Below are 15,284 nucleotides of genomic sequence, written 5' to 3' on the forward strand. Positions count from 1 at the left end.
ACTCAAGAGTCACTACTCTGTTGCTACTCACAGAGTGACGGCTGACTCATGAACGGGTCCAGCACGGGTCGAATGCGCTTTGGTAGGTCAGCGGCGTCACACGCGTCTTGTGTAGGCTATGAAATGTCTGTATCGTCACAGCGCTGCATTTTTATGAACTATGATATTCTGGCCATGGGTCACATCTCTCGCCCAGGTCCAGCGGGCTCCGTCTTACACGCTATTACTCAACGTATTGAAGTTAGTTGCATTTAATAACTTCTAATGTATTTTTCTCCATGGCGGCAGCAATAACAGAGAGTTACCAGCGGAAACACTGGTACCAATACAGGTTTCCCTCTCATACTTACAATATACAGCTGTGTTAATAACAATTAAAACTGGAGACAAATGTCAGCAGTTTGGTCCTGCGGCGCTGTGTCTCTCATGTGTCTCTTGTTGCCGTGTGTGAGTGAATGGGGGGGGGGCTGCGCGGAGAAGAGATCCAAACACAGACACGGCTTTACAGAAGGAACGGGTCAGGTAACGCAACATTAAACCATATCGATATAAACGACATTGCTTAGTTCATGGAGAGGCAGGAGATGCGAGGACATTAGGGGCACCGGTGTGACCTAGGAAAAATCGCACCCATACACATTTTGGTCGCACTCTAGAGCCCTGTCTTCCCACACACACTCCATTTTCCCCTCCTAAACTCCTGAACACTGCAATATCCCCCCCACACACACTCCATCCTCCCCTCCCCTAAACTTGTGGACTCACACCACATACAGAACTGTCTAGGCACAGTACACTTTATCCATATTCTTATCTCCATTTTGTATCACTTTTTCAAACTATTTAGTCAGGGCTCCAGACTAACCTTTTTCACTAGGAGCACAGTGGCCCCCTACTGAAAATTTTAGGGGCGCAACCAGAAAATGTAGGGGCACACACCGTTAATCAATATGCTAACCAAATATTCACATTTCTACTAATTTCCACTGTATTACTAATAAATACTTTGATAATAGATAGAGAAATTACAATGTGCTGTTTCAAATTCGGTGTCACTTTTGAAGATGCAACATAGAATGCACCATTGCTGTCATGACAGTAAACAAAATATTAAAAAAATATACCAACTCTGCTAATTCACCTTAAAATTAAACATGTATTGTTCATGCTACTACCCTTAGGGTTGGGTAGCTTTCGCATCTGAACCAATATTGGTACAGATACCTGAAGTTATGGTACATTTTTTCGGTACTTTCCCTCTGTAATTACAAAACAATTATTTCAGTTGTAAAAATAATTCCAAACCTATTTATCCTATGTACTTAGAACATTATGTTATTTTATTAGAATATGTTACACTCTAAAGAAATTAAACAAAAATAAAACCCCTCCCTCTCTCCTCCCAAACCCATCCCTACAACTTGTTAAATTGAATAATTAGCCTATTCATTTCTTACTCGCTGTAACTTGTTTAGCCTGTTGTATTTTCATCATGACCGTTTTTAATTGCTCTTTAATGTTTCATGTAAAGCTCTTTGAGTTGCCTTGTTGCTGAAAGGAGCTGTAGAAATCAAGTTGCCTTGCCTTACAGCCTCAGCCTGTCAGTCAGTCCCCAGGGCACAGTTGCACACTGTTGAGCCTGCTGCTTGTCTCAGAGGAAGTGTAAAGTCAACAGCATCGTGACTGTTTTTAATATCATATCACAGCAAACGCTGTCTGTGTCAAGTTTTTAAAAACTGTAACCATACTTGAAACCGCTTTATCGGCATCACTCACTGTGACTTCAACCAAACAGCCGACGTAGTTTGCGCCGATCGCACCTCTGCGTGTTTGTGTCGGAGCACCGCTCTCTGTCAATTTTCAGAGAGTCCAGATAAGCTTGCGCTTACGCGCTCAGGTACCGAAATTTCGACATTTAACGTGTAAAAAACGGGGGCAAATTTGCTGGTCGCACATGTGCGACTGGATGTAAAATTCAGTCGCACACTCTCAAATTTTGGTTGCAAAATGCGACCATTTGGTCGCAGTCTGGAGTCCTGTTAGTACGTTTTCATTGTTTGTTTTTAAAGGAACAAGCCGACTTATTGGGACTTTAGCTTATTCACTGTAACCCCCAGTTAGCTTAGCCTAGCACAGATCCTGCAGGTAACTGGTTCCAACTAGCCTACTGCTCCAAATTGTGACAGAAGTGACAAAATAACGCCAACATGTTCCTATTTACATGTTGTGATTTGTAGAGTCACAGCGTGTACAAAAAACAAGGTAACATGAGACACAGCCATCTTCTAACAGTAAACAAACCGGGAACTATATTCTCAGACAGGCTTGCTGCGAGCATATCACTCCGCCCAAGTACTATATTCTTCCGCCTGAGAATATAGTTCCCAGTTTGTTTACGGTTAGAAGACGGCTGTGTCTCATGTTACGTTGTTTTTTGTACACGCTGTCACTCCACAAATCACAACATGTAAATAGGAACATGTTGGAGTTATTTTGTCACTTATTCGGAGCAGTAGGATTACTGGAACCATTCACCTGCAGGATCTGTGCTGGCCTGATGCCGCTGGAGCCGTCAGACAGCATTACAGCACGCACGGAGATGAGAAGGGTATGTATGGACTTGTCTAACTCTGGGGGTTACGGTGAGTAAGCTAAATTCCCAATAAATCGGCGTGTTCCTTTAACTTTATTTCATTCGTTGTGTAAGGAAGACTAGGAAAGCAAACTTTTCATTACATGGTGTAAGTTGTCTTTACTGTGCATTTGACAATACACCTGTTGAATCTTGCTAGTTCAGCTGTTCCTCTCTAGTTCTAGTAAGACTAGTATTTGGACAATATTAACATTCTCCTATGTAAATGGCATGGATGTATTTTTATTGCAACTTAATGGAGAAAGCAGTGTCATTTCTTTCCAGATAATGATAAATTGACTACCATTGCTAGAAATAAGCCACTTAAGCTAAGTATGTGGTTATTTGAATTCTCATTATGTTTTTGTATTTGTTCTTGTTACACACACACACACACACACACACACACACACACACACACACACACACACACACACACACACACACACACACACACACACACACACACACACACACACACACACACACACACACACCCTCCCTACCTCCCTGGTTACAATACTGTGCTGTTGTGTTCAAGGGAAACATCCCTACTATGTAACAATCACCTATACAGTCCTAAGGGAATACATATTATATAGTTGTATATCTAGTATATGCACTGAAAAAAATGTTATGTTGAATTTACTTAATTTTATTATGGTAAGTGGTTGCACGAAATAAATTTATCTAAATCCAGATATATTTTATAAGTTGAGTGTACTTATATTTTTTAAGGTGAGTTTACTAATTTTCTTGTAGTAATTTTAGATTAATTATATTTATATATTTTAGCTAAACTATTTTGAGTAGAAATTACAAATGTTTTTGGGGTTCAGTATACTAAAATTAATTATGTGCATTCAGATCAATTTGTTGTTTAATTTCTACATACTAAAATTAAGTTCAATTTATTTTATCTATTATACTATCTTAACTTTCATTAATATTCAGACAAATAAAGCAAACCAAATATTGTCAACTCTTACTTTATTTTCTTGATCCAAGACCAAGAGATCCAACAGATTTACTCTCTCCCAAACAAGAGTGCCAGTAATGTAACTCAGTGGTAACAATTTCTTACATTGCTATCTTATAACAAAATGTACCATCAACCATTATCATAAAAAAACTATGTACCATTCATAACAAAAAACAACAAATGTTCCAGAATAGCTGGAAGACCCGATTTGAGATTACAATAAACTGCAAACACGTACATTGAGTCAATATAATACCCAATTTTCCACAAAACAAGCACCTATTTCACCACTCACTTTGTTCTTTACTTTGCAACATATTCTAGAGCTGCATTTCACATTATATGAAATGTGCTTTATCACCCCCTAAACACACAATACCAATGCAGCTTAAAAGGGTTCTCAATAGCAGCTGAAGAAAGCCTACAGTCCAGCACTGATTTTGTTCTTTAGTCAAAAGGACTTGGAGGAAACCCTTTTCCACCCATTTGCAAGAGCACAAAATCTACAAATGACAAAATACACCAGTACTATACATAACAAAAATACTATAGTACCAGAACCATCCACAGCTGGAACACATCACACACTGAGGACCTGATGCTGAGATTACCAAAAACAGCAAACACTTAGATTCAAAGAATACCGTAATAGAAGAAAAGACCACAATATCGCAAAATAGATTTTATGCTTAGCTGAGGTGCAAAAGTTGGTGTATCAATATGGAAACAGACTTACTGAATACATCATGATGTACATGAAACATGTGACGTAAACGTCCACTGAAGCTTAAGTTCCTCCAAGAATAATAAAAATAGTGGCAAATGAAAACAAAGGAGGCTGTAACCTTCCTCACATTAATACATTCAATAATAATTTCACCATGTTTTCCACATGGTTCTCCATCGTTTGAACTTTGACCAGAGCTCTTTTAACATCTTGTTGTGTCCTCTTCTTATGCAATGGTTTAATGGCACAGCCACCACCAACTGTTCCTCTCAAGGCGCTTAACTTCTAATATTCATATGGCGGTAGTGGATGGATGAATTTTGTGCTCTTATTTCCAGGATTGCAATTTTTATTTCAGGTGAATATTCCACAAAATCCATTGTACAGTTTTAAATGTTCACACCAGTGGCTGTGTGAATATTACAGTCCACCATTCACTCTGTTTTTCAGTTCGAAACACCGTAACGCCTTGATTCACAAGAGCGGCTGAAGAAATCCTCCAGTCCAGCAATGATTTTGTTCTTTAGTCCAAGGACTTTGGGGGAAAGCCTTTCACCATCCATTTGCAAGAGCACTTTCTGAATGAATTCATAGGAGTATTTCAGCTCTTTGGGGTAAGCCATGTTCAGTACATACATGACTCCCAGCATCATTGCACATGCTTGGGCTACAGATCCAATGTTGTCCAGAATGATTACTCCTTCAACATAAATGCCAATGTCATCATGAGCTCCAATTTCTCCACCCTCCTTGTTGATGACATATATGCCCATGGTGGATTTCTGCAGGTCTCTCTGGATGTCATCTCCTTCAATGTCCTGTATATTTGATGAAAATAGGGAAAAAAAGAAAACATATTTATGTGATAGATTTTAAAGACATAAAATTCTAGATTTCTTTATATTTACAAAATACATTTATGCTGTTCAGTAAAACTATTAAAAACCTTTTTGTACTTTTGTAAGTTAAATAAAGGTTCATGAGAATGACCAAATCACAGATTTTAGTTTTTATTGTATTGTGGAAAATATTTAATATTCAATAGGAACCAATGGGCTTGGAGCTGAGACCCAGAAGTCAGAACGGCTTGAGAGATGGACTAAGGCCGGTTACACACTGCACGCGTCTCGCGAGCGTGGCGTTCTGTTCTGTTGTGTGCGTAGATTTTTCTGTGTCCTACACACCAGAAGCATGTCTGACGCGGCGCTGCTCCTGCTGCAAGGTACAGGGAGGGCTGATCTCGGGACATAGCGCCGACAGATTCTAACTCTGAAAAATGGGTAAGTGGGCTGTCTGTGTAGCTGTAAAGAGCCTATACAGCCTATCTGATGTTGGACCGTCACTCACGTTGTTATCGTAGCATATCCTACTACCCTTTATTTATTTATTTATTTTTTTATTTATATATATATTTATATATATATATATATATATATATATAGCCTACTGATTTGATTAAAAAGCAAGACAACATCGGCAGTATTGACTGCAAAATATGTTACAGAATATTTCGTTCTGTATGACCAGTGCAACATTTGAAAATATTACATTACATTTATATCTACATTGATGTCAAAACCTAGACTTTCAAACATCAAGATGTCATTTATTAATATGCATTTGTGTCTAAATGACATATAAACATATTTTCCTATTCTATTCCTATTTTGCCTGGAAACGCTTCCAACACGCTCGCATCTCGCGTGAAAAATAGGCGTTGGTTCTATTTCTAGCAGGCACGCATCTCAGGCCGGCAGTGTGTAAGCTCTAACCTGTTAACATGGGAGCTGAAATATAAACAGACACGCTACGCGGCTGACACGCTCGCGCGACGCGTGCAGTGTGTAACCGGCGTAACACATGGTTGGTTTTGGTCTTTTAATTGAACAATAATAAAAATTCTTGAACACACCAGGGTGTTTAGAAAATGGTACCTGCTTGCAACACTGTGCGGCAAGTTGTTAATTTTTATACAAATATTCTCAACCTTATGGCTACTTATAAAAGGTAAAAATGTATTTTCTAAAATTGATACTTGGGCAAATAGTCAGCGGTAATGTTAATGCCTTTGTCACCAACGGCTTAAAACATAAAAAAAACACCAGTATGATCCTTATGATCCTCTGTAGTGACACATTTTAGTGGCTAGAGCATTTTTCAAGTTTTGCAGTAGTTGATTTAAATAAACAGCAGGCTTCCACACTATCATAGCTCTAGACCCCAAAACACGAAAGCGTGTAGACATTGACAGGACTACAGTTGCCATTGTTGTGGTGTCAGACTTATTTTGTTATGCATCAGGTTTGTTTTCGTTTTTGGTGAGTGTCCCTTTAAATCACATTTTACACAACTAGCTAGCTAGTTTCTGGCCAGAAACACCTCCCTTCTTCTGGAAAACCGATGTCAGCTGGGGTAAATGGCTGTCCAACTGCGCCATGAAGGTTGTTTCAAGTGGGATTGTTGTTAAATGCACTTACCAAAAACAATATGAGCTCCCCAAAGAGTTAGGTTCTGTTCCACATCACACCAAGATCAGATATATCAAATATGAGAAAGACCTGCAATAGAAATAAAAATGAACAGGAATTAAAAAGATAAATCGTAAGTTGGTTGAGGAAAAAAAAAATAATTGTCCAATAATTAAAAACTTGCCCATGTATCAAGTCAGATAACTGCAAACTAATTTGTGTCCAAGTCCACATTTTAATAGTACCTTATTATTACTATAAAAAACAATATGCAAAAATGGCAGATTAAGTGGACAGACAGACATGTAATTCATTTTCATTTTATTTATAAATGTATTTATTTATTTACTCCTGGATTATTTTCTTGCAATTGTGTTATTTCTCTGATGAGCTATTATAAATTACTTTGGAGCATTTCAGAAATGACATCCTTTAGTAGATGCTACAAGCAGACAGACAGGACATGTCATGTACAGACAGGGGGAGAATGAAGTTTATGGAAATTGTGTGAATTAAGTAGAAAACAGGTTTGGTTCCAGTATTTTTCATGTTCCACTTCTATATTAAAATTATTAGTGTAAGCAACTTAATAAGTCTTAGTGTTTAGAGCAGAAACAAAGTTAAACAAAATTAACCTGCTAGCTAAACCAACATTCTTATCCCTGTTGTCTTCTGCCTAACACTTCAGAACCTTAACTGGACTATGGGCTGTGGTCGTGCTCTGCTAGACCTCTTGTGTCATCTGCAAATCTGTTGCTAGTTAGCTCCATACCTGCAAACTCAAAAGGTCTGAAAAAGGTGACACCACCACCACCATTTAAGTAGCATTTACCCCTTTACCATTTACCCCTCCCAAAAAAATACTGTATAACTGTATGTAGTTAGTTATGAAGCATTTGCATGTCTCTACTTTGAAGGATATACTTTCAACCTCACCTTTACGTTTTAAGCGAGTCAGAAACAGTCCAAGACTAGCTGCTACCACGCAGTGAAGAGGAGCTTCTTTTTTCTTTTTTTTTTCTCCCCTTACCCGTATTCCGTGAAGACCTGCCTCTGATTGGCTAGTGTTCGTTGCCTTCGTTGTTTTGGTTGGTTAGGTTTAGATGTCACAGTCGGAGCCAATCAGAGGCAGAGTAGGGGCGGGTCTTCATGAATACGGGTGTCAAAAAAATAGATACCTTCAAAGAAACGGTAAAGGGAAGGACCGGAGTATACATTAAATGTTAATATTAAACACACACAATATCAAGGTCTGCTTACACAAACCCGACTTTTATTTATTGTTTCCTCAAGAGGCACAATGTGTTGATTATTTTCGGTTTTATAAAATCTGCTCTTAGCCTGAAATGGCTGTTGCTGTGTCTGCCACTCCGTGTTGTGTTTTGAATTAGGCTAACGGTATTTCAGGCATGCACCTACCTAGGGCTGCCATTATGTAGAAGCATAAATGATTGCTGTTTGGGCACATTAAGCAACTTTTACCAACATGATTTCACAGGTGTATTTTGTCTTTATGTTAACACACTGACAATATTAGAAAACATGCTTACAGCAAGTTAGGAATAAAGTAGTCTAGCTAGTCTACAAGCCCATACAGCAGGGAATGTGAAACTACCTACAATTAAACTGTCAATTAACATTAGTAAACCTGTTTATTCAATGTCCACAAACTAACAAATAAGTCTAACAAGACAAACACTGAAATCACCATGCATTTAACTTGAGAGCTATAAAGTTAGCTTAAAATGTTAAGATACATCTGTTACACTCAAGTTAACTTACTAGCTACACAACTAGCTAGCTAAACTAGTCGCTCTAACGTTAGCAAATGTTAATTTATCAAAACACAAACTGATAGCATTGGCTAGTGTTAACAGAAACCTGTTCAAATAAAATTATAACACACCAATGATTATAAATTGCTTACTTACCGAAAATGCAGAGCTATGGATACAGCATTCAAGGAGCTACTAACGAGGGGATAACGTTCAATCCAGCCTTCAGAACAAAGTGGCGGCATGTGGCTGCACATGCGCAGACCACATAGTATGTGGAAATTTAATTTTACATATTTTTTTCTTATTACTTTTAATTGACTGAAATTAACTTGTTTTAAACAAGGGCAGTGCTTTTGAAAATTAATTAACAGAAATATGTAGGATTTAATAACACATTAAAATCTATGAAATAAACCAGACTAAAACATGTAACATTTACAAGGGGTCAGAATCAGTTTTTTCAGTGTGGTTACTTGAATTCTCATTATGTTTTTGTATCTTGTATTTGTTCTTGTTATAGACACACACAAATGCGCACACACACAAAGCCTCAGTGGTTACAATATTGTGCTGTTGTGTTCCAAGGTGAACATCACTACTAAGGGGCGGCTGTGGCTCAGTGGTAGAGCGGTTGCCTGCCAATCGGAAGGTTGGTGGTTTGATGCATGGCCCCATGTCAAAGTGTCCTTGGGCTGCGCATCGGAGTGTAAATGTGTGTGAACGATTATCTGATGAGCAGGTGGCACCTTGTACAGCAGCCTCGGCCACAGTGTATAAATGTGTGTGAATGGTGAATGGTTCCTGTACTATGTTAAAGCGCTTTGATTAGTCGTTGAGACTAGAAAAGCGCTATAGAAGAACTTTACATTTACTATGTAACCATCACCTACTGTATACAGTCCTATAGGAATATCTTTTAAATAAGAATCTTTGTTTATCTAGAAAACAGCCCCGAAATCACCATCACCAAACTCTATGTAAATAATCTAAAAAACACATCTCTTCCAACTACACCTCGGATAAAAAAAAAAAAACTGCACTTTCATATGTCTCTTTGTAGCTTTGCTTATTTAAAGCTAATGTTCTTACACTTACTACTTTTTGTCTGGAGTTTGAATCTTCACAGTTGAAAGCTATGAAGGTAAATATGGTGCAAAAGGTGAGAGCTTGTAGAATACATTGTGAGAACTTGCAAAAGAAAAAATCTGAAGTTGCATGTTAAAATTTGCATTTGTGAAAAATATCCACAGACATGTGATCTGATTTGAAGTCACACAAAGAAAAGAAAAAACACATGAGAGCTTGTAAAAAAAACAAAAAAAAAAACGATCTGAACTTGTAAATTGAAATTTGCACTTGTAGAAAATATTCACTCACAACATTTACTCGTATACTCTTTTTTCTTTCTTTTTTTAACTCTGGTTCATTTTCCATCAGAACCACAACTCAGTGATTACAACCTCTGGAATCTGTCACTGCAACTTCACATATGTGCTCTCTCGCATCACAACGTGGCGAATCTGCGCCTCAACTTTTGCAACACTTATTCTCCGCCAGTCGTCATGATTCGGCATGAGTCAGTGTAACGAAAGAACAACTGCAAGGGTCGTTAACATACATATCAGCATTCACGAGGTGCTTTGCATTGACTATTTATGGTTAAAAATGGGCGTGTACAGGGCGGGATGAGAGGCTGATCCACTTACGCACACAATCTGTGATTTGCTTACAGGTGTGTAAAAAGTGTTAAGATAATTAAAAGGTATTTATTTAGAAGCAGGCTGGTTGGTTAGTTAGCTAACGCTAGCTTGCTATTCCACCAGGCTTCCATGCTACATAGCTAAATAAGCCGGACCGAGTTGTCCCTCATCTGGCGATAGAAACCCTGCTTTCCCCGTTCTGTTGGCTCAGAGATCCACAGCCGTAGTCCACAGGTACTAATTAGTTTTGCACCAAATGTATCGCAAGAAGTGTTGCAAAAGTCGAGGCGCAGATTCGCCACTTTGTGATGCGAGAGAGAACATACGTGAAGTTGCAGTGAGAGAATCGAGAGGTTGTAATCACTGGGTTGTGGTTGTGATGGAAAATGAACCGGAGTAAAAACAAAAAAAATAACGAGTATACGAGTAAATGTTGCATTACAAGTTTGCAGCTGTCATTGTATTCATGCAAATATCAATATACACATTTGTGAATATTTTTTCTGCGACTTCACATTCAGAATACAGGTGTGAATATTTTCTGCAAGTGCAAATTTCAATTTACAAGTTCAGATTTTTTTGACTTGAAATTCAGATCACGTGTGTGAATATTTTTTACACATGCAAATGTTAACATCTGCAAGTTCTCACATTGTATTCTACAAGCTCTCACCTTTTGCACCATATTTACCTTCATAGAAAGCACTTAATTGTAAGTCGCTTTGGATAAAAGCGTCAGCTAAATGACATGTAATGTAATAATGTAATCTGTACCAGGCACGGCGTTATGGGCCCACCCACTTTTCAACTGGCCTACCCAAAACTTTTCTTCAAAAAAACTAATTAATTAATTAATATATTATAATTTGGTGAATAGTTATTAAAAATCGGCAAATAATCTCATTTGTGCTAAAATTGTCTAAATGTTTAGTTTTCAAAACAATTTAAAAAAACTGGTCATGTCTAGTTTTATGTTTCTGCGCAAGTTCAGCAGACAGTGAGGTTCGGGATCGGATGTAGCTTGTCGGTATGCTAAGCAGAGGTGTCAAGTAACGAAGTACAAATACTTCGTTACCTTACTTAAGTAGAAATTTTGGGTATCTATACTTTACTGGAGTAATTATTTTACAGCATACTTTTTACTTCTACTCCTTACATTTTCACGCAATTATCTGTACTTTCTACTCCCTACATTTTAAAAATAGCCTTGTTACTCATATTTCAGTTCGGCTTGTTTTCATTCCGGCTCGTCATCGTTAAAAAAAAACACACACAAAAAAACTATCCAAATCGCTCCATCCGGAGAGAGTGAATTTGATTGTGGTTGGATGAGAAGTATAAACATAGCTATTCCGAAACCCTATTGGTTTGTACGCGATCCATAACACCTGTACAGACCCGGTGCTAATCGCCACCGGTGCCTTAACGACCGTTATCTACCGGACCGAATAGCAACGCGGTTTCGTGCCTTAGGTGCCTCGCGATTCTCCAAAACGGACGTTAGAGGGAACTGAACATCGCCGCACGGGACGCTAGTCAACACTAGAGTTGGAAGCAGGTTAGCCTAGCGTTAGCTAGAAGATGGAGTAAACATGATAAAATGCTGAGAGCTAAACGGTGTAAAAGTGTGTCTATATTTCACTGGAGAGGAGTCTGACACCAGACTGTAGCTGCCGTTGTCTGAAAAACACAGAAGAGATGTAGCCTACGTGTCACCTTTTTCAGCCCTTCTGAGTTTGCAGGTATGATTTTAATATACTGTAACATTATTATAGTCATATGATTTTGTCCCGGCGTTTTAGAGTTAAGCTGTTGTCCTTAATGGCATTTCCCCCCCCTTACATCAGGGGTCTTGAACGTTTTTTAAGCCAAGGACCCCTTAACTTAAAGTGAGATGTAGCAGGGACCCCCTACATATTGTATGAAATTAAGTTGCATATTAAACTGGGCCTACAATAACTGTTAGGGCAACCTAAAGCCTTCTTACATACCTTGGCACAGTAAATCTAGGATTAACTGTATCTGTGGGCTGATATCTTAGGGACTACCTTACCTATAGGCCAGTAAGCTTATCATTTATGTTTGCTAATAATATGTTGGAATTATGTTAAAGCATTTTTTTTTTTTTTTTTTTTAAGACTCAAAAATGTACAATAATTTGGAGGCCCCCCTGCAATGACTCTGAGGACCCCCTGTTGAAGATCTCTGCCTTACATTACTTTTACTTTTATACTTTAAGTAGTTTTGAAACCAGTACTTTTACACTTTTACTTAAGTAAAAAGCTTGAGTTGATACTTCAACTTTTACAAAAGTCTTTTCAAACCCTAGTATCTATACTTCTACTTGAGTAATGAATGTGAATACTTTTGACACCTCTGATGCTAAGCTAGGCTAGGCTAGCTCCCAGTGATCTGAGAGTGTGAAAATCATTTCCAGTAAAGGACAAGGTTGCAACAGTCGTTGTTTAGGTGCCTTAAACGTGTACGAACGTTCTCAGAGTCATCGCTGCAACCAGGAGATGAAGGAGAGCTGAGATCCACAACGCCGAGCACATCTTTGTCTCGGACACCCCAGGATGCTAGCGCGGCTAGCTTTTTTTTCTTTTTTTGGCTAGCGCTGTTAGCGCCGGTGCTAGTGCCTCGGTCTCTGACCAAGGGGGTTAGCTTCGCTTCAGAACGTGAACCTCCGATGGCGCCATTTTGTTGCTACAAAGCGATCACCTCTTGTTAGCATTACACTGATCGCCATTTTTTTTTACGGCACTTTGACAGCAAATAACTTTACATCTGAAGTGTTTAAAGACTCTATTTGTCCGTTGTTTATTTCTAAAGAAACACGACAATGTATAAAAGGCTCCATTACCTTGTACCTCACGTTATGGCTCCGTAGCAGATGTTTTTGTAAAAATAAGCTAACGATTGTGTCATAACCACGAGACTTACTTTCGCACAGTAGAGGAATTACCGTACAGTACAGGAGAAGCTCACAGGCAGTTTCGACTTACATTAGCTGTTTAGGTTTAATTACTAAAGTTAACTAGCATGTTAGTTAGCAATAATTAGCCTGTGCTTATGTTATCTCCTTACATATACCTACGCTCTCCGTCTCTGTAAGATTGGAAATGATTGAGATTTCTCTTGTCACAGCTACCAGAAGACGTAGCTTACGTTGTCTCTGTCAGTTGGAGGCTACGCAGTAAAGCAAGAGATCACCGGAAAAGTGCTTCTAATATCCTTCACTGGTCTCCGTCCAGACCAATGGGGTCTATTGGTCCATTATATATATGTCAATGTCTCTGACTCGCGAGTGGATGATATAGTCCTGTGGATCTGTCTTCCGTGGATGAGCCCGCAACTCAACCAGTGCTAAAGTATCCGGTCACTTCTTCTGCTTAAGGGAGTTTAACCGCCAGAGGATAACAGTAAGGTATGTGAAGGCTACTCTGCCTGTATTGTATTATGTCGTTATATGAGATATATGTATTAAATAATCGACTCATAACTCGCTACAGAGCTGCAGGCGCAATTCTATTTCTATAACAGCTTTTTACTGTCAAGTTGTTTTTCCCTCATGGTTTTCTCTTGTTATGGCCAATGATGCTTCAGGGCTTAATGTGATTTATTTATTTTTGTTAAAAAAGGTTAATACCATGAATCATCACACTAAAGTAACAGTTTGTCTTGGTAGGAAATAACTTGAGTCTTGTTTTACATGACAGATGACGTTGTCACTGAAGTTCTGTGGCCGAGTATTGAAACTGTCAGGCAGTGTTGTTGATTTGTATATTGTTGAAAACTTAAAACAATTGAACAGAATTGTGAAATATTCGGCCTCATGTTATACGAGCCGAACTAAACTATGTTTTGGGGAAATATTAGATTCCTGACCACTTTTACAGTCTATAGGCCTTAGGTTAGGAGAGATGCGCTATAGCACAGCCAGGTATGGTGGTAATGGAGAGTCCAAAGCGCTCTTCTTTTGGTCAGAACCAAGGAGAGCGATCGCGGATAGGTCCGTCCTTTGCACCGAAACTTTTTACAATGCAACAACATATAAATAGCATCAAGCTATTACAATCTTTATTATGTAAGCACATATAACAGTATATTAGTCAGTCATTTGTATTAGGTTAAACAGTGATTTGATAACGGTTTTAATTTAAGGCCCACCCACAATTGGTCTGGCCCATCCAAAACTAGAATCCTGGCGCCGTGCCTGATCTGTACTTTTAGCGTGTATAGAGCCAGCATATTTCCACATGTAAATACGTGAATTAAAAGTTTATTTCAACCAAACCAGAGTGGTGATTGTTGAACAGTGGAAAGACAAACCAAAACGGCTTTTGATAGTTTTATTTTGTTTCTGTCCACTTTGAATGGAGTGTGTTTTACGATGATAAAAGTACTGATTATTTACATGGAGTCTGGTGGGTTTGACGAAGGCCTGTTAAAGAGCGAAGATTACAATAGATCTTATGAACACATGCTTATTTTATACTTCCTGTGATATCGTTGCTGAGAGAAGAGATCACAGGAAGTAGAGAAATATCAAGTGAAGGTTTAATGACCAAACCTGCTCTGTGTAGCCGAAGCTGAGGGTTGTAAACAGCGTCCAGTAGCTCCCGTTGTCGCTCGTTCTCCTCTTTTGAACGACAAAGTTCCTCCTCGTACTCTGCTATCGTTCTTTCAAACAGCCCAAATATCTCTTCAGCAGCCGCAGTTAGTCGCTGCTCCACCAACGCTCTCAGCATCTGGACTTTACACATTTTACCTCTTTCTCAACACAACAAAGATACTCTGCTAACACACCTTTCTGCTAGACGCCATCTTGCTCAAAGTGTGAAGTTAGCCGCAGTGAAGACTATAGCTTCCGGTGCAGATTACTTGCTGAGCTTCAAAATAAAAGTCCGGAAGTGTTCCACTTGCTGAGTTTCAAAATAAATGTCCGGAAGTGTTCCAGATTTCCTCTGAAAAACACGCAGGAATATAAAAGCTTT

The 15,284-nt window shown here is 38.7% G+C and overlaps 1 long non-coding RNA gene across 2 annotated transcripts; it reads right to left on the reverse strand.

Annotated features, from left to right (window-relative positions):
• Positions 1 to 4,210: 4,210 nt before the first annotated feature.
• On the reverse strand, positions 4,211 to 8,826 carry LOC114559232 (uncharacterized). 2 transcript variants are annotated; one of them, XR_003693040.1, is made up of 3 exons: positions 8,741 to 8,826; positions 6,819 to 6,899; positions 4,211 to 5,159 (listed from the first exon to the last, which is right to left on the reverse strand). It is a non-coding gene; the product is annotated as an uncharacterized LOC114559232 (long non-coding RNA). The 2 variants fall into 2 exon arrangements; XR_003693039.1 differs by lacking the exon at positions 8,741 to 8,826 and adding an exon at positions 7,746 to 7,829.
• Between the last annotated feature and the right edge of the window lie 6,458 nt (positions 8,827 to 15,284).

The sequence above is a fragment of the Perca flavescens genome, chromosome 7 (assembly GCF_004354835.1).
Source record: "Perca flavescens isolate YP-PL-M2 chromosome 7, PFLA_1.0, whole genome shotgun sequence".
Taxonomy (NCBI): Eukaryota; Metazoa; Chordata; class Actinopteri; order Perciformes; family Percidae; genus Perca; species Perca flavescens.